This window comes from Urocampus carinirostris, chromosome 3 (genome assembly GCF_059441175.1).
Source record: "Urocampus carinirostris isolate Australia breed hairy pipefish chromosome 3, RoL_Ucar_1.0, whole genome shotgun sequence".
Lineage (NCBI taxonomy): Eukaryota > Metazoa > Chordata > Actinopteri > Syngnathiformes > Syngnathidae > Urocampus > Urocampus carinirostris.
In genome coordinates, this window is record NC_142351.1 from 54,477,091 (window position 1) to 54,497,670 (window position 20,580).

A 20,580-nucleotide genomic window follows, 5' to 3' on the forward strand; every position below is an offset into this window, starting at 1 on the left:
ATCCTGTCCGGTATTGACCCCATCTGTCCGATATCTGCTCGGGCAATTGGTATCGATCTCGTCGGCCTCTGGCTTCCTGTCATTCCACGCCAGACAGCTGCCTAACGTGCATGACTGCCCCATTTCCCGTAAAATAAAAGGCTTCTGTGAGAAACATCACGCATTTGGGTTCTCCTCCTAATCCGGTTCTTAACAAGTTCATGTATTGGTTTGAATCAATATTGTTTTATTAAAGTTTTTTTTACCACTAGGAGGTGCTAAATAATACACATTCTCCCTGAAGAGTGATAAAAGCCAAATTGTAAGTTTGTTTGGAAAAAGTTGTGATTTTTTTTCACTTTATTTGCCCACTCCTGTGAGCAGTTGTATGTACCACTTGCCAAATCAGATCATTTTGCTTATTGAATTAATAATTTCCTGATTTTACTAGAAAACAAGCTTAAATATATTATTTTATTACAAAAACTAATTGAAGTAAAATAAAAAAACTTTGCTTGCACCTTGTTTATAAACCACTCGAAATAAGCCACAACACTCTTAAGAGGCGGGGTTCGTAGTTTAATGTATCCTTAAAAAGTTAAAAATAAAATATGTTCTCTATTAATTGTGTGTTAAAATGCCTAACAGAGTTTATAGAGCCTTTATAAAAAAAATTGTAACTGCGCCTATGTGCTTTTGTCTTACTTTTAACCTCGGTGTTACGGCCACGGAGCGCATTACGTTAGAGGAAAGGAGACGGTGGAGATTGGGGTGAGGAGAGTGATTTCATGCAAATGCTCACAGTTTTCTTTTATTCTAGGTTAAAAATGGTGAAAGTTAGAAAAGGACAGTTTTAAAAATGCAAACCCAAACGCGTCTAAGAATTTCCCACATGTGCACGTGCGACAAAAGGAGCGTGACGGAGGCTGCAATGATGATTTAAGTGTTCTATCAAACTTTGGTGACCCTTTTACGTTCAACTTTGTAAGAGCTTTACAATTAGTTTATTGACTACCATTTTTGTATAAGAATTATGGCAAACCACCACAGTCTTTGCATTTTTGAATTCCTACAGCAATTGCCTGTAGCTGATTTATGCCCAGACTATTCCGTAAATAAAACCAAACACATCTAAGAATTTCCCATATTTGGACGCGCAACAAAAGGAGCTTGACAGAGGCTGCTGATTTCAGCCAGAACATGGCTTCAGCAAGTACATTTTTTAAAGGTACTGACACCACCTTTAAGTCATCGAGTTTTTCTTTTTTTAATAGAACAGCAAACTTCAAAAACAGTAATGTCTTTCGTTTGTCTTAGAGCACCTTACTGTAACTAGAATCGCATTTTTCATTCTAACTCAATTATAATGTGCCTTTCAAATTAACATACTAGTTGTTAATGGCAGTGGATTAGTTAAAAAATGAGGAGAGGAGACTAAGAAGAAGTAAAACTTCTTGGAATGCAAAATAACTTATGATGCATATTTATCCATCAGGCTGCGGCAGAGAAATCCTGTTAATATAAAGGGTTTTTCAAATCGTTAATAGCGAATTTGTGGGGATTATTGTCTACTGCAGCGCTATCCCTACTAATTTCTATATACAGCCAGCCACTCTGTATTTAGTCGTCATCTATAATTGCTTATACAGAAGATGCAACTGGTAGTGAGGAAATACCTTCTTAGGTTTAAATACCCTGAGTCAGAGCTGCTATGCACCAAGATCCCAAAGCACCAAAAGAAGAATACGGCACTCACACCCAAAAGAAAAATCACTCAAATCTGGAATTGCAATTATGACACGCAGCCACATTTGATCACTTAAAGTGAACTTACCAGACTCCAAGAACTGCCTGCAATGGGGATGCTGAAGTGTCTGCTTGGACGTTCTCTAAAGGGAGGATAAAAAAGCAGGAATTGTGTGTTAGGCAAACTGCAGAAATTGTGTCAAGATCTCATCCACGACAGAGTTAGTGAATGTTTACTCTATTTCGTAGTTGAGTAATTTTGCATGTTTAACGCGGCAGCAAACTCGAGTTTTCCTAAAAATAACATTTGTTATGAGTCCCTACTAGTTGAAAAACAGTGCTTTGATGATTTCATTTGTTGAAAGTTGTTAAATGTGTTAAATTCAAAATAAAATCCTACTTTCATCTATCTCTGGGGCGCTCATTCTTATTCAAATAACGACCAATCGTTACTCTCCTTCTGAAATAAGATAAACTCTGATTGGTCGTAAACTGAAGACCGAGCATTTGTGGGGTCATCTTCACTCGACAGCATTCTTGTCACTTGTCACTTACAATACGGCAGAAAAGAAATATACGGAAGCTTTTGAAACCACAGAGAGAAAGGATTGTGGTCATAAAATAAAAGCTAACTGTTTACAAGCGTCACGACTGTTCCTTTGTCAAGTTTTGGGAGCTGCTCCTTGTGGCTGGCAAGAATGATGATTTAAAGCTTACGACGCATTTGCGTGTTTCCTCTCTTCCGGGAAAGTCGGATGTCGTGCACTGAGAATCCTTCTGTGGTTCACAAAGTCAATAGAAACTGACTCTACAGAGCAAATCTGTTGGCTAGTATTTTCAAAACGAATGGATATAAAAACACAAAGTGCTAGCAGCTCATAGTTTACAAAAAGTAAAAGAAAGAACGTTATCTGGAACATGTCAATCGCCGCATGCTTGCAAGCAGACACAGATAATGGTTTTATCAGCTCCTCATTAACTCCAAAGAACTTCTTCCCAGCTTCCGCATTTGTAAGGGAACGGCTCCAAGCTTAAACAAACACAAGCATCCTCCCAAGTCACTAAGAAGGAAGAACGCAGACCTTTTGCTGCCCATCTTCACATCAGACTCTACTTCGTGAAGGAACGCACACGCACGGGAGGTGGCGGGGGTCGCAGGGTGGATTTTCGGGAATGGGCCTAATCCTCAGATTTGACTTGATCGTTTGAGACACAGGAAATGAATCTGAGCAGCTTGATAAATAAAGCTCGCCCGCCAACAGGCACAATATGTGATTTGAATTCAGCTCCAAATCCTGATTTCAAATTTTGCATACTATGTGTAAATATATTCATGTGAGCTTATATTTGCATCCTGTCTATTAAAAGTCAAAGAAATAATCCGGTCTGGTCCGCTTTACACATGATTTACTTGAAGGGGCATTGTGTAATATTTAGCGCCTCCTGGAGGTAAAAAAAGACTTCATTTAAAAAGCAACATTGATCTTAATAATAAGTAAAAATACATCAACTATTATACAAACATATATTTTTTAAAAATACTCAAAGGATGCGAAAATTGTTTTTATGAAATAACATGAGGCTCGCCTCGAAGGAGCTGACATGATTGTCTGCCATCTCGTTGCTGACAGGTACCACAGAAAAAACAATAACCTTGTGAAAGGCTGGGCAAAAAATGGTGCGGTCTGGTCAATTTGGGTCTCTCTAGTTTATATTCTTGTGCTTTGCACTCGTTTGTGGTTGCACGACACGACTAAGCAACATATAGTGGTCAAATATTACAGTGTCCCTTTAAAAAATATTTCGTTAAAATTTGCCGTTGTTGTGTTCATCTTGTCTATTGCAGTTCAAATGTAAGAGGAAAAAAGTAATTTTAAGACATCATTTCGACCTCCTTAAAAAGGTTTTTAAAACTCAGTTTTCAACCAAATATGGATGTCTTATGGACAGAACCAATATGGCATCTTATCAATGTCTTTTTGAGTTTTTTTAATAAGGTTTTTTTCTTTTCTTTTCTTTTTTTCCCCCTAGTTTTTGTTCAGTGGAAGAAAATATTATTTTACACATAATACGGCTCTTTAATTAATTTGAATAATGTTGAAAATTCCTGCAAACTGTCTAAATCATTACCTATTGATGAATGTTGTAAAATGAGTAGGAAAAATGGGATTTCATCTATGATAAAAAAGTGCACGACATACAACTAATTTTGGGCTGCCAAAATACAACACAAAAAATTATTGAGGAAGACGTGGAGATTGTTTCCAAAAGGCACCAGAGAGTTTAAGACACACCTTTGAGCAACAATGTGAACTGATGACATTAAACATTAATTTCACTCTGTGCTCATGAGAAGAGTCCCCCTTTTCACACTTGAACTCCTTGGCAGGTTTGCTGTGTAAATATTAAACATGTAATTTTGGCCGCAAGTGAGAGGAGGAGGATTCAAGTCACATGACAGACACAGGCCAAAATACTTTTGCGACTCTTTTGCGGGGCGGCAGTAGCTCAGGAGGTAGCGCGATCGTTTTAGGATTAAGGGATCCCAGTTCGAATCCCGGCTTGTCCGTGTTACATGCCGAAGTGTCCTTGGGTAAGACACTGAACCCCCAATTCCCCCAATAAGCAGGTTAGCGCCTTACATGGCTGCACAGATCTAGGCCGCTATTGGGAAATGTGAAGCATAATGTAAAGCGTTTTGGGGGTCATTGACTTGAAAAGTGCTATATAAATGCAGATCATTTCATTTTATTTCATTTCATTAAAAAAACTTGATGAGGCCACTTCATGAAGCAGATCACAGTGTGGTATGCTGGGAGCACAGCTGTATATATATATATATATATATATATATATATATATATATATATATATATATATATATATATATATATATATATATATATATATATATATATATATGCGTGGGTTTCCTCCGGGCTCTCCGGTTTCCTCCCACATTCCGAAGACATGCATTTCAGGTGAATTGGCTGGTCCAAATTGTCCCTAGGTGTGACTCAGCGAATGAGTGGTCTGTCCCCGTGTGCCCTGCGATTGGCTGGCAACCAGTTCAGGGTGTCCCCTGCCCACTGCCCGATGATTGCTGGATGGCACCCCCGCGACCCTACTGAGGATAAGCGGTGCAGCTGATGAGATGAGATGAGGTATATATATATACATATATATATATATATATATATATATATATATATATACTTGCAGTCGTTAACACATCCCAAAATTTCCTCCTGCCCCGTCCGGAGGACATTACCGGCTTGCAATTCTGTAGCAGATCCAACAATATGATAAAGAGCTCCTCTCACCCGGGCCACCACCTCTTTGACCTTAAGCCTTCTGGCAGATTCGCCAGACCCTCTTAAAGCAAGGACTTACAGGCTAAGACTGTTTCTTGCCCAGGGCCATCACCATCCTAAAGAAGCACACAAGACTCTGAAAAAATATATCTTGCCCATGAATAGAAACATGTTTATTAAAATCTTATCCCTTATATTGGAAATATGGTGCTGCTGATGGTATTGCACTATTTTTTGTTTTAGTTCACAACAACACTTGCAGTTGTTTATATAGCAGCTGCTAAGGGGTTGAACTTAAGGGTTCAGCCAACAGTAAATGGAGCTAAGTTTGCAGACCAATAATCTTGAAATTAGTGCTTATGCTAACACCAATAGCAAGTTTTCAGGAGTTTCCTTTCTATTTACCCCCCAAAATCAATCCATTTAAAAGAGGACAACAAACTATATGCCATGCTGGTTTTTGTGGTGTTGTAAGCGTCAACTTTCTCATTATTTCAGTTGTGCTGTATTTTGTAACCAGAAGTGGCCTTGAACCATATCATCTCACACTTGCGAGAACTGGTTTGGATAAAGGGTCGTAGTGAATTGGAAATGTCTACCACTGCTACACTTTAAGTTTAGTTTTCCTTTCACTTTACACTTTGTCTGAACTCTTCTAGTATAAGAATGACTGCGAGCCATTTTCATCTTTGCACTTGTGATCTTGATACAACCATCATCTGTAACTCATTTGTGGCCAGAATATTCTGCAAATAAGACCTCAGAAGAAACAGCTTGTTGTCTTGGCCTTTATTTTGATGACCTACTTTCTCGCTACCCGGAATCAAATGAAAACGGGGGAAGAAGAAAATTTTGTTTCACAACAATTGCATTATCAATTTAACACTTCAAACTTGCGAGGGTCCTATCCCGGTGTGTTGGACTTGATAGCACTGCCAGCCAAAACTGCAAAAGTCATGTCTTCAGCAAGAGAACACTCGTTTTAAATCATGAGCAGTAGTCTAGTGTAGCAGGATGATAAATATTTACCACAACAAAATCGTTTTAACAAGTATCTATAATAGGGTTGCTCGGTTAACGGAAATCTAATCAATATTGAGATATGACGTAGTAGGATTGTGTAATCGCAAGACACTGCGGTTTGAGCCTTGTGTGAGCATACATCAACCATAACAAAGCTCCCCAGAAGAGGGAGCTGTTTTTTGGGGGGTTCCAATATGATTTACCCTCGTGTTGTCATGATTTTAAGGACCAAATGATTTTGTACTTCTTTTTATATACAGATTACTTGGTAATGTAAATAAAAACAGCATTTTGTTTATCTACTGTTGGGACAAATCTAGGAAAAGTCACAACATTTAAAGTTAAATAAAATATAATTCAAAGGTAATTTTGTAAGATTTTAACAACACAGTGGAGGGTCATTTTGACCCAAAGACATTAAGAGGATTAAGTACTCACACACACAAAAAAAACTGGTACAAAATAATCACTTTAAAAATAATAAAAATAAAAATCACATTGAAATTTCAATAGTAGTCTGAAAATCGCAACTATTATTATTATTATTTTCTTTTTAAAATGGTGTAGCTCTAATTTATAGGTATTATTTTTAGTAGGACAGTCTCTATCCTTGATTTACAACTGATTATGCTTCAATTCATGCCAGCAACACCTGCATGCAATGACTGACTGACAGTAAGAATAAGCAATGTTGACTCCAAAACAACATCACCTCCCTTGAGCAGACTTTGCTGTGTCAGAGCCGATATTAACTCGCCGTTACGCTCACTGGGAGCCCAGTAGCAATCTGCTGCTACCCGCCAAGAGCCTGTTTTCCACCAAAGACGACTCGAAACATCGACATTGCTATTCTAAATGTTGCGTGCAGCAAAAAAGACGACTCAGTCAATTACTGTACATTGATAATCGGTGTGCTTTTGAACAGTATGTAGCGAGGTTAAAGTTCAAAGCTATTGACATCGGAATTGATCATCATCTGGCATTTTAGGGAGTTCATGTTTTTGTTTTTGAGAGCAGCGGCGTTTGAAGGAAAGATGAAAACAGTAAGATGAAAGGAAACGTGCAATGTAAACAAATGGCTGCTTAACCGGTATTGGAGGAGGGGAGCTGCAGTATGTCTTGTCTGTTTGTAAGCCACATGTATCCAGCCAGAGAATACAAAAATAACCAATAATGTTCATGCGTAGATTTTGTTTTCACCTTTCAAAAGTTTAATACAGAGGTCGGTAACCTATGGCTCATGAGCCAAATATGGCTCTGTTTAGGAGTACATCTGGCCAAGAAATAAAATTCACTTTTTTAACACATTCAGGTCAGGAGTGAAACACCGCTTTTCTTACACTAGCGGCAGAAGCACTGAAGCACTTTTCTACTTTGAAATGATAAAATAAATGATGTTTCTAGATTAGAGCTTGCAAAATCTCGTCATGTGCAAAATGCAAACATGGTGCTTCCTATCTTGTCACATAGAATATGAGGGGTAGAACTGCATGAGATTTAATTTTTGAAAAAAATGTATTTCTGAACATATATCATGAAGTTCATTGCAATTTCTGTTGGCTGCAAGCTATATATTTTTAATGAGATGCATCCTTATTCAGGATACATTTTCAAACGTATAGTTTATGCAAGTTATGAAAGAATGCTTGATGAAAAAAATGACGAATGATCAACGCCGTGCTTAAGTTTAGAGATGAATGTTTGTAGATCTCAAAGATGCCGTAATTACTTACAGTATGACTTCTTGATTACAGAGGTTAGATTTGTGACGGCGTCCCTTAGCTGAAGGTGAATACTACCATATCGTTCTCGGTTGCAGTATCTAGTGACATTTTTACAAAAGAACTCTGTTCGCACTTCGTTTTGAAACCATCATTCAGGAACAAAATGAACTTTATCTTAAGTAACTGTGAGAGGGAGACACATTTTAAGTGGAATATTTGTTGATATAGGGCTCAGATATTATTATAATTCCATATATTTTATGAAATTATCAAACATCACACACCGAACAAAAATACGCTTAAGATTTAGCTTTTGTCTGGAGAATGGGTTTGGCAGTTTTGTTGAATTTTGTCTGAAAATATATTGTGTTTTTATCAAAAAGAAAACCAAATCAAATTATTATGCCTTGTTGTTTTTTGAGTGCAAAAGATTCCCGACCCCTGGTTTAATATGAAACATAATATACAACTTGTAACATTTATAAGTGACAAAAGAACCAGCTTTTCAGTCTGACAAAGAAGGTGAAAAAAAAAAGTCTCTGTCACGAAGCTCAATGCCAGTTACAGCCAAACCAATGTGGCGATGGCGGTCAGACAAAGATGAGGATGGAAGACAAGAAGTGAAGGAAGAGGAAGTGGTTGTAAAAACATCCATTAAGGCTCCGTCCAATTTTTTTTTCTTGGCACAGTATTTGAAATCTATTTGGCGACGTTGGCTAAGCTTATGAGCTAAGGAAAGAACATACGGTAAAATGTCGGAAAATGTACCATATTTTTCTACTGAAACAACAATGAATGCATTTCCAACCAGGAACCAACCTTGGTGTGAGTTTTGTTTAACACTAAAACGGGAATACTATGAGAAGTCATTGCGAAAATACGCAGTCATGCCTTGCTTAAGCTTTTTATTTTTTGCACAGTATCTGAAATATATTTGGCAACTTCGGCCGTCTGGGGAAATCCTAAGACAGATGTTTTCTTGAGCTAAGGAAAGAACATAAAATGTCAAAAATATACCATGATTTTCTACTGAAACAACAATGAATGCTTTTTCACTCAGAAAGAAAGCATAGTGCCTCTTTAGTTGGACACTAGAAAATGATTTACTATTGATGATGATGCAACCTGTCACTTAAAACCTGTCAGAATCTTGTTCCAAGGAGATGAGGGAGAACAGTTCCAGGAGGTGGCAATACTCCCATCATCACTAGTGAGCCTCTGCTACGGGCTACGTGCTGACAAGTCACGTAAAGTCATTTCTATTTCAAGTCCTTTTCTGTTTACGGACACCAAAATCAAACTGCATCACATTTTTCAAGCCAAAAAAAGCCCGAAATATGAAAACAAGTGTTTGTAAGTAAAGATCGACTAATTATCGGGTGGGATGATTGTCGGCACTGATATTTGGGACTTTGACGGATGTCTGTATCGCATTTTTATTCATTCGACCGGCTGGTTATTTAGGCTCAGATACAGTTGAGACTTTCCGTCCCTCTCTAATGCCTTCCGTCTCTCACACTACTCATCATTTGCCTTCTGGTTGGATAAGTGATCGGGGGCGGAGCCGCTGAAGCACAAAGAATAACGTTAGAGCGGAGTAAACAGCGGCAGCTCTGCTAACTCCTGAGTCCCCATTTGAATGAAGACCATTGACAATATTGAGATTTTTGACCTCTTTTACTATTGATGAGTCTTCCACAATCTTTTTGAATCACATGAAAAATCCAGTAGGATATAGTCCTAGAAAGGGTTTGTTTGAAAAAGGTTGGATTGGAATATCCCATTTCTGTTATGTTTCATTTTCCAGTTAAGTTTCATTTTTTTCAATACACACACCTTTCCTATAAAAACAGCAGTTTTTCGATGCTTGTTTTATAGAGAACTTTGTCCTGTTTACAAGTCCAGAATATTCTGTTAATTTTTGGGTCTTTGTAATACAAGTCCTCAACTGAACTGCTCTCTTGATCTTTTGTTTCTTCTCCTAAATACTTGGTCGGAATCGTAGAACTTGAACACGCTACTGGAAACAGATTGCCTACGCTTGTTTTGTCCCAATTAATATTATATAATCACTTAAAATATGTCCTCACCATTGTCAAGATGAATCCTACACCCTTGTATGCTAGTGTCCATTAATTCAACAGTGCAACTTTATAATACAGTACAGCCATGGAAACGTGACATTAAAATCTTACATTTGGGGGATTTTTTTTGTGTTTTTCTCCGTTTTATTATGTGCGTCAGTTGTAAAGCAATTTGTTAAAGATTTTTTTAAACTTTGATTCGAAGAATACCAAATTTAAAAAAAAATGAAGGTCATTGAGGCTGCCGTACATAAGGTTAGAAATTTCAGATTAACAGATTTTTTAAGTCATGCCATGTTTGTTTTGATTTTATAAAATGTTCATGGACTTTTCTAACTACAATACCAAACAATTATAACACCGACCTCCACGAAAGCTAAACTACTGAAACAGAAAAAATCTATTTAAGCATGTCTTTGTCTATATTCTTAGTTAACATCTACTACATGGATAATGTAGAATGGAGAACTGTAGGTGTCACTATCCTAATTCTATCTCTTAAACAAAGATAGGAGACCATATGCCAATAGCCCCTTAGTTGTTATTTTTTTCCCATTTAAAAAGCTCTAAATTCCACAGGGTGAGCCTTGCATTCTAAACTCACTCGGTGTCAAACTCCAACAGCTTCGGAATGAAACTGTGGAAAATAAACAAACTTTCATGACTTGCAGGGAACACTGCCTCTTTGTCACCTCTGGTCACACCTCTTGGATGACTTTCTAAACCTGTGTGTGAATAAATAGTACAAATTTCAAACACATTCTCGGCAAAAACTAACTAATGTGGCCCTTGACAAACGAGTAGAAGTTCTCGATAAGCCTCCATGCCTTTTCTGCAACTGCCGTGAATTAGCACCCACACAGGATGTATTGAGATCTGGGCACTAGTAATTATAATGCTGGGTTTTGCAGTCATGATGACCTGTGGCCACCAAGCCTCGACTGTTACTCAGGAAGTGCAAATAAAAAATCCAAATAAACAAATAAGGAGCCTATAGAAGGGATACTCTAAAATCTAAATCAATGGTCCGCAACCTTTTCTGCACCATAGACCGGTTTAACGTCTGACTATATTGTCGTGGTCTGGCTCAAAATAATCTCTGAAATAATAACAATTTTAATAGCAATAAACCCAAATCCACTGTGCAATCACTAGAACACAAGGAATTTATATGGCACTTCACATCATCACACTATTTTTACTGAAGGTACCATATTGTACAATGTTGTTCTTTTACAACGTTGTACAATGTCGCACAGTGGGCTAGTGGTTAGGATTTGGTGCTCTTACCACAGCAGTGCAGGTTTGATTCCTATTGTAACCAATGCTGAGCAACTGAGGAAAGCGATACTGAAGAACAAATGCTCAATTTGGGTGATGTTTTGTTTCACCTAACGGGGACCCAAACTTGGCTTTCTTATTTTTTTTTGTATGTATAGCCAACAAATACAGTTTGAGCCAAAAATTATGGCTTTTTTTCCCCTTTCTAAGCAGTTCGGTACCCAACCCACAGCCAGGTATTGGTCTGCAGCCCGGTACAGGTTGTTTGCTTAGAGATACCGAGTGACCTCTGTTTTCACAACCAGTCATCGTTCAACTAAAAGCATTCCTATTCAAAAAGAACATCTTAGATGCATCTTTTAAATACTCTGCAGTGCATGTGGCTTTAGGGTGCATATTAATACAGTATTCTTAACAATAGTAGTATTTGAGAAGTGTGGAAACCTTTATAATACAGTAGATACTCCTTCAATAGTTTATATTCCGAGGCATCGACAAGAACTGCATTACAAAAAGCTACTGTACAGGGAGTGCAGAATTATTAGGCAAATGAGTATTTTGACCACATCATCCTCTTTATGCATGTTGTCTTACTCCAAGCTGTATAGGCTCGAAAGCCTACTACCAATTAAGCATATCAGGTGATGTGCATCTCTGTAATGATAAGGGGTGTGGTCTAATGACATCAACACCCTATATCAGGTGTGCATAATTATTAGGCAACTTCCTTTCCTTTGGCAAAATGGGTCAGAAGAGGGACTTGACAGGCTCTGAAAAGTCAAAAATAGTGAGATATCTTGCAGAGGGATGCAGCACTCTTAAAATTGCCAAGCTTCTGAAGCGTGATCATCGAACAATCAAGCGTTACATTCAAAATAGTCAACAGGGTCGCAAGAAGCGTGTAGAAAAACCAAGGCGCAAAATAACTGCCCGTGAACTGAGAAAAGTCAAGCGTACAGCTGCCAAGATGCCACTTGCCACCAGTTTTGCCATATTTCAGAGCTGCAACATCACTGGAGTGCCCAAAAGCACAAGGTGTGCAATACTCAGAGACATGGCCAAGGTAAGAAAGGCTGAAAAACGACCACCACTGAACAAGACACACAAGCTGAAACGTCAAGACTGGGCCAAGAAAAATCTCAAGACGGATTTTTCTAAGGTTTTATGGACTGATGAAATGAGAGTGAGTCTTGATGGGCCAGATGGATGGGCCCGTGGCTGGATCGGTAAAGGGCAGAGAGCTCCAGTCCGCCTCAGACGCCAGCAAGGTGGAGGTGGGGTACTGGTATGGGCTGGTATCATCAAAGATGAGCTTGTGGGGCCTTTTCGGGTTGAGGATGGACTCAAGCTCAACTCCCAGTCCTACTGCCAGTTTCTGGAAGACACCTTCTTCAAGCAGTGGTACAGGAAGAAGTCCGCATCCTTCAAGAAAAACATGATTTTCATGCAGGACAACGCTCCATCACACGCATCCAAGTACTCCACAGCGTGGCTGGCAAGAAAGGTTCTAAAAGAAGAAAAACTAATGACATGGCCTCCTTGTTCACCTGATCTGAACCCCATAGAGAACCTGTGGTCCCTCATCAAATGTGAGATTTACAAGGAGGGAAAACAGTACACCTCTCTGAACAGTGTCTGGGAGGCTGTGGTTGCTGCTGCACGCAATGTTGATCGTGAACAGATCAAAGCACTGACAGAATCCATGGATGGCAGGCTTTTGAGTGTCCTCGCAAAGAAAGGTGGCTATATTGGTCACTGATTTGTTTTTGTTTTGTTTTTGAATGTCAGAAATGTATATTTGTGAATGTTGAGCTGTTATATTGGTTTCCCTGATGAAAATAAATAATTGAAATGGGTATACATTGGTTTTTTGTTAAGTTGCCTAATAATTATGCACAGTAATAGTCACCTGCACACACAGATATCCTCCTAAAATAGCTAAAACTAAAAAAGCCCCACTCCAACTTCCAAAATATTCAGCTTTGATATTAATGAGACTTTTGGGTTCATTAAGAACATGGTTGTTGTTCAATAATAAAATTAATCCTCAAAAATACAACTTGCCTAATAATTCTGCACTCCCTGTATATACTAAATGCAATTAGCCTAAGTGATACCGCACTCGACAGCTGTAGCCTGCATGGTAAAATGGTGGACATCTAGATGACGAATGCCAGAGGTTTCTTTTTTCTTTTCTTTTTTTTTTTTTACTTAGACTCACTCAACACTTTCCATTAATCGAGAGGAGCCTTAGATCAACTTAATGAGTGTTTGCCGCAGAGTGGCTGCTAGCTTTAAAGTCTCAACACTTCGGCAATCGCTTCCTGCACTTCGAAACAGCCTTGAAGTGAAAATACATTATTAGCTTGATCAATCCATGTTTTAATGCAATGTGTTTGATGTGAATAGCGGTTGTTGCAAATGCTATGCTAAACGGAGTTAGACAGCAAGGAAGCCATCAAGTAACTCGGGGTGCAACAGCGAGTGAGCCAGGTAGCAGAAGACTGCAGTACAGTATTAATCTTGCTAATAGAACCAAGGCCTAGGTGCTTTTTCCCCTATTTTTCAACAAACACCCTGTCCGTGATCTACAGTTGTCTTTCAACTTTGACCATTGTTGAGCTAAATTTGTATTCCTTTTTTCCAATTTGTAGCAATCAGAATACATGAGATACTATTGTATTGCATTTTTTCTAGTCGTAAATATGTAACAGTTGTGTTTTAGTTTGTAGTCAGAAGTAGATTGGAATACACAAAGAGAAACAGGAAACATCGAGCAAAGTCCAGCTTTCGTACCAGTTACCAGAAAATGGTTGATTTCCTCAGGCAAAGGTTGAGCAGCTTGAGTAGGATTTCCTCACGGATGACAAGGCTATCATGAATAGAACAGTGCTCTCTATACACCTGTGGGACCCTTATAATATTTAATTTTGCAATAGATTTACAATACGTTTATGGACTGCCCCTTTTGTATAAGAATGACGGTAACCACTCAAGTGAATTTCTACAGCCATTGTTTTGCAGCTCATTTGTGCCTGGAATATGTTCTAATAAAAACCTCAGCGGAACTGCTCATCTACAGCTCTTTTTTTGACCGACCTATCATCAGATCACCCGGATATAAAAACAAAAATGTGGAGGAGGAAAATCCGTTCCTCTTCAATACCCAGGAAGGCAAACAAGAGTACAAGAGTTGTTAGTCGTTATTTAAAAATAGCATTTATGTTGTCCATTTCAATTACTTTAGAACAATTTGGCCTGGAAGAGGAATGGAAGCAGAAGTTACACCAACTAAGGTTGGACACCAGTGTAACAATTTTCGTTTTTGGAATACCATTTTTTACATCAGAACTGGTGTAATATTATTACTGACTTTCAAAACCCAACCCTACCATACCCTCCATTTTACCAAAAGATAAAACCAGAGCAAATATAGATTGTTTAAGAAGAAAACTGTTTTCATTCACCTTCAATCACACCTAACCTAGCTCTAGTAGGTGGTTTCAGTACTGGTAAAAATTAGCAAATAATGTCGCACATCTCTCAGAAAAAGCCTCAACACCAATCGAAGTGGGGGAAGGTACATTTAAGACTTTGTGTGTAAATCACCCAACTTCTATTGATCAGCGCTCAGGCAGAATAAGCACTCAATTGTGCCTGGCTCCATTCTACATTTAAGGAGTTTATTGCTTTCAGCGGGTCACCCAAGTAAAAAATCCTCAAGGAAACTGTTAGCATATGCGCTAAGGTCATTCTCAGGCTGAAAAGGCATCATTGAGGCTTCATGCAATCTACCAGTGAGGTAAAAAAAAAAAGCAGATGGTCGGAGATTAGCATGCAGAACCAACGTCTCTCTCCTACCGCTGCCTGAGACACTGGGGAAGGATTGAAATCAATAATTTGCATCCCACAGCGTGACGAAGGGAAAAGCGCGAAAAGCTTTGAGTGGTAAGTAACGGTGTGTAGTGACACACAAAGATCTCTACATTTGGTGGCGGGTGATATCTATCAGCCTGAACTCTCGTAGACACGACAGTGGAAAAAGATAACATCAGACTGCCGGTTCTAACTTTTGTGGTGCGCCTCTGTGCTACGAAGTAAAGGCAAAACAATCAAAAAAGTCCAATTTTACTTGACTTAACTAGTAAAATCGTTTACCAGTGACTACATTAAAAAGAAGGGAAAAGTCTGACCGGGAACAGAAATTGGATTATTGGAGCAATCTGAATGAATCGTTTACAATCGAATAACCCTGTATACATGGTTTCCACGTTTAACTTATAACTTAAATAAAGAATGTTTGTTTGCTTTATGCTCAAAGTTTTATTGTTGTGTCTCATTTGTTTACAAGGGTTACCTTTACATAGCTTGACAAAAACAAAGACTAACATTATATAAGGATGGATATAACTTGGATACCCACTGTATATGGACAGAAACATTTTCACAGTGGGGGTGGTAAATACCGTGGAAATGAGAAATCAACCGATGCACATAAGGATACTTAGGAAGGAGCCAGAGTGTATCGTTCGTCTACAAGTCCAGAGTGCTTTGCCAAAAAAAAAAATATCCCTTAAATATATCCCTTAATGAGTCAGATTAGTCAAATGCAAAATTAAAGCACTAACCCAAACATTTTAATCTAATACTACAGTTGAAAAAAAATCGTATTTAATTCATTGCAAGCCTTTAAATGGTGTTTCATATTCGGAATAATGGCAATACACATAGTCTGTTTGCAATCAAATTATTGCCTGCATGTAAACATACCCACTGACTAAGGGAGAAAGAGAGACAACAAAAACGTTTTTCACATCTGCCGATGCTGGAAAACAATGCCAGTGGCATGTTCTCCTACCAGGATTTATGAGCAGATTTAACAAGCCAAGGAGAGACCATCAAATCCCACAGGACATCCACAATGCCCCCCCAAACCCCTCCGTCCCGTGAGGCCGGATTAAAAATAAATTAATTGAACAGAATCTACGCTTGTTGGTCCAGGAACAGAAATTAACCATAGTAATGGCAATTACTGTGCTGAATTCAGGTCAAAGGTTTTAGGGTTATTCCCAAATGGAAAGAGAAAATGCATCCTGGGACTTTCCAATGTTCAGTAGTGAACAAGTGAGGAATACACAGCTTTAGGGAACACTGGTGCTTCATGAGAGTTTGCCGTTCTTTTGAAGGGTTGGTTTCCATGGCAGAGGTTGCCTTGGAGATGGGGGCCCGTTGTTCACTCAGAGGGCAGCGGCAGACAACAACCTTTGGGATTGAACAGGCAAAACTGGAGTTTACAAATTTGAAAACAGCCGCAAAGTCCCTTTGTTATCGTAACTGTGTTTGGTTTAACCAGTTCATTTTTGCTTACCGATGTCTAAATCAACAAGTTGAGATGGTGCTTAAACACTGTCAAACTCTTTCTGCGGTTAAAGTGGATGCTGGTGGTTGGGAGTACCCACAAGCATTCATCTAGTGTGTTCACACTGCACTATCATTGCTTTCCATCACTTTGGTCTTATGTGTCATGCTGGTTTGACAGAGCTACTGTGCGAGACCTTCGTATGGATCTGGATCAGGGTTTTTTTTCCATTCAGCCCCATACACTCGGATACCATAGTTTGCTTAAAATGCATCAGGCCTCGAGTGTCAATTTTCTCCAACTCCTGTGAGACTCCCCTCAATAGGATTACATTCCAACGTTCTCCCTAATGGACTGTGGGGAAACACGCTGGCATTGAGATGTAAAAAAACATAAAAGCTTTGATGAACTAGATCGGGAGTTGATACTTCAGCAATTGAGCTCATTCATTCCAGCCAGCAGACTGTCATTCCTTACATGCGAGAGGACAAGGAACAAATAATCATGCAGTTTAGCCGCCACATCTGGAAACCATAATGGCACAGTGTTGTGTCGCTGAGGCGCTAAACATGGAGAGGTCGGTCGGCAGGTTAGCGACAAATTTGGTATGACGTTTTCCATGAAACAATATTTTACAGAAGAAAAGAATATAGACCAAGCAGTGACCTGGAAAAAGTGCTTTAGGACAAGCTACTGGTTCAATGTGATTTTTTTAAAGCACTTTCAACATATTGTAGGCAAAATGTGGTGGAAAATAAAGTTCTGCAAACATGAGTTGAGCACTAGAGCCTAGTTCACACAGCTGGTTGAATATAGTATCGGGCGAAAGCTATAACATGACCCAAAAGACGTCAACGGTGCAGTTGCCAAAATTCCTTTGTAGCATTTGGAGTGTGAAACCGCAGAGAACAAAAATGTAGGATAGGCTACATGACATCAGCTTTCACACATGCACAGACACAAACATACCATCGACGGAAGAGCTTTGTATCTAACAGGTGGGTAATATGTCAAATATAGCATTTCTTGATTTTATTAATAACAAATCTGCGTTTGAAACAGTTTAGAATGCAACATTGTAAGTTCATTTTGACCTATTTAGGCTTCATTTTAATATTTCCTTCCTGTTCTGAACCTGCTGCTAGGTCGGTTAGCACTGCTCGCGCCACTCGTTCTGCTTTTGTCACTAGATCCTGTGCAGCTAATTTGGTGTGTGTTGTGTTGTAAAATAGAAATAAGTCACTGCCTATATTTGGTCATGATCGTACAGTTCCCGCATTTGTGACATCTTCATAATCTCTATCTATTTACTCGTAATATATAACTTAATTTATTCAGTCATGATTATACATCTTTTCAATTGTTTCAGTATTGCTTTATTTTGTCGCCAGAAGTGGCCTTTAGTGTTATCATATCCGTACTGCACTCTTGTGAATTAGAGCCGTTATCCGTATCTCAGGGAAGCACGCCGGCGCAGTGGTTAGCGCGTGAGCGGCACTGCTCTAAGGTCTTGGGAACCTCCTGTGTGGGTTCAAATCCAGCTACCGGACTTCCTGTGTGGAGTTTGTATGTTCTTCCCGTGCTTGCGTGTGAATGAGTGAGTTGTCTGTCCCTGTGTGCCCTGCGATTGGCTGGCAGCCAGTTCAGGGTGTCCCCTGCCCACTGTCCGATGATTGCTGGGATGGGCTCCAGCACCCCCGCGACCCTACTGAGGATAAGTGGTCCAGCTAATGAGATGAGTACTTTGCAAATAAAACCTTTGCTGATCATCTCCAGCATTTATTTTGATAACCTCCTTTGTTGTCACCAATGAACATGCTGAGAAAGAAAAAGTTGATTTACAACAGTTGCTAGCTCAGTTTGCACTGCTCCCACAGCTCAGTAAGTTAGCATTGCCAGCCTGGCTCATGCTGGTGGTGCTGAGGGAATGGGTTGAGAAGGAAGGGTCTGCACACAACTACAACAAGAGCAGAATCCAAGCTGAAAACAGGTAGAAAATAAAATTGAGATGATATCTTGAGTGTTTCAACTTTTTGACTTCTTGTGATCCTTAATGATCTGATATCGGCATATTGCTAAAACCTAACGGTAAATGCCATATAAATTAGCTTAAGGCCAATGAGACAAAGCTCTTAAAGCTTCCAGACAGAAGTTATTCAGTAAGCGGATCTTGCAGTCAGTCTGAACCGGATCTTTTTTTTTGGGACATAAATGACACCCCTAATTGGTCCCCCTGCACAGATTAATAGATGCCAATATCTGAGAATGCCCTGGATGAGTGTCCTCTCTATTGAGGGGCATAGTCCATGAGCAATGGAATGTGACACTGGCTGTCAGGGCTGGTTTGAATGGCCGCCCCGAGCCGGCCCGTAATGCGCCAGCTCACGGGTGTCCCACAACCATGATGAGAACATTCCTGCCACAATTGGACTTCTGATGAAAAGTCTAATAGAGAAAAAGAAAAACTTGAACATTCTTAGACAAGATGGTCTTCCTTACAGCTGTTAGAAGCACATCTGCCCGGCAGATGGGAAGCTGTAACCTGACGCAATATATTTTCGTAAGCCAAATAAAGCCATCCCCTCAAAGCGTCTTCGTTGTGCATACTTTTCACACTCTTGGTAGCATTTTATAAACATAATTTGGTTTATAAAATATGGGAGGGGTTCCAACTTGAGCATCGAGAGTGCCATATGCAGGTCAGTAGGTTGCATTCTTGTGACGTAAGCCAAGTGGATTAGGGCCTTCTTCCAGCCCTAATCATGGAAAGAATCGCCCCTGCCAACTCCCATTAGACACCTGTAGAGTGAAAAGCATTGAGAAGACAACCTGCAGGAAGCATTCTGAGCTCTCAAACACCGTTGGACAAACAATTTACCAAGGGCGGTTTGCCACTTTGTCAATGTTGGTTTGCCATCAAAAAATATTCATTGAAAAAAAACATTTTGATGGACACCAGTGTAACAATTTTCGTTTTTAGAATACCATTTTTTTTTACCATTTTTTTACAGTAAAACTGTCTGCACATGTCTGGCAATTTTTTTTTTTGCTGACCAATTGTGGCCAAGATGCAGGGCCCTCACTTTTTTTTTTTTCAATCATTTTAAGTAAAGCTTTCTCAATACAGAATTGAAATCAAGTAATTCCATTTCTTATGAAATCCAACCCTCCGAAAGAAATAAACAAAATATTCATTAAAAATGATAACTACGTTTCTGGTTGCGCTCTAATGTCTCTAATATCTAAAGCACATATGCCAAAGTCAAGGTCTACGGGCCATATCCGGCCTCTTCAGCATCAGAGATAATCTGATCGAAAGAAATACTGTACGTTTGACAATGCTCACCTGTTTTTCAATTCCAGTTGTTCCCTTTAGAATGGAGCCATAAATGGAAGGGTTATTCCAAACTCTGTGCCAATTGGCTAGTTCACATGAATTGCACTTCTCAACTTGTTTTACTGATTGCTTACATGAGCTGTACTTCATGTTCATGTTTCAATAACAAAAAAAACACCAATGTGTGTTTGGAGTATGTCTGTTGATGCTTTCAAGTCCAAACTCAATTCAATTTTTCTTGCAGCAAGAAAAGACATGACCGATGCTATTCCCATTACCTTGCAAGCGCCTAGACAATCTTCTTAGGGCGTGCCTTGAACCGAAAAGAACCTGACAACTTGCAATCTTTCAGGATGACCCTCATTTCAAATATCATGTCAAACAAACAGAGATGGATATATGTCGCTTTCCATGACAGGTTTACAGGACAATGCAACAGTATGTCATCTGTTCTCAGTTGTATAGATGACCCTGACATGAACCTTGCAATAAATATCTGCACGCCAGCTGCTGTACAAGTACAACATCCGGTGCATGGGAATGAGCCTTTCACTGTTTTTTGAGGAATGTGAACCTACAGACGTTTGGGGTCCTGGGTTATTTCTTTTATAAATGGAATGTTTTCTATTCAAGCAGGCCGTCTCTCCTCACTAAGAGTGTGAAAAGGGAAAGACATGCCCATTTTGACCTTTATAATTCATTGTACTGTATTTCAAATATAAAAATCCATCCT

The 20,580-nt window shown here is 39.2% G+C and overlaps 2 protein-coding genes across 14 annotated transcripts in view; one reads left to right on the forward strand and one right to left on the reverse strand.

Moving 5' to 3' along the window:
- The window catches only part of mtrf1 (mitochondrial translational release factor 1), a 155,181-nt gene extending 143,350 nt beyond the window's left edge, over window positions 1-11,831 (forward strand). The window contains exon 10 of the mRNA XM_088332557.1: window positions 11,679-11,831. The gene's annotated coding sequence lies outside the window, so the exon portion shown is untranslated. The remainder of the gene's footprint in view (window positions 1-11,678) is intronic.
- Window positions 1-20,580, reverse strand: part of LOC148370158 (microtubule-associated protein tau-like) — a 46,426-nt gene that overhangs the window by 25,135 nt on the left and 711 nt on the right. For 12 of the 13 annotated variants that reach the window (XM_088332550.1, XM_088332544.1, XM_088332542.1 and 9 more), the window contains exon 2: window positions 1,814-1,868. The gene's annotated coding sequence lies outside the window, so the exon portion shown is untranslated. Of the gene's footprint in view, window positions 1-1,813; window positions 1,869-2,807; window positions 2,934-20,580 lie in introns of those variants that run through there. The other variant, XM_088332540.1, reaches the window with a different exon arrangement.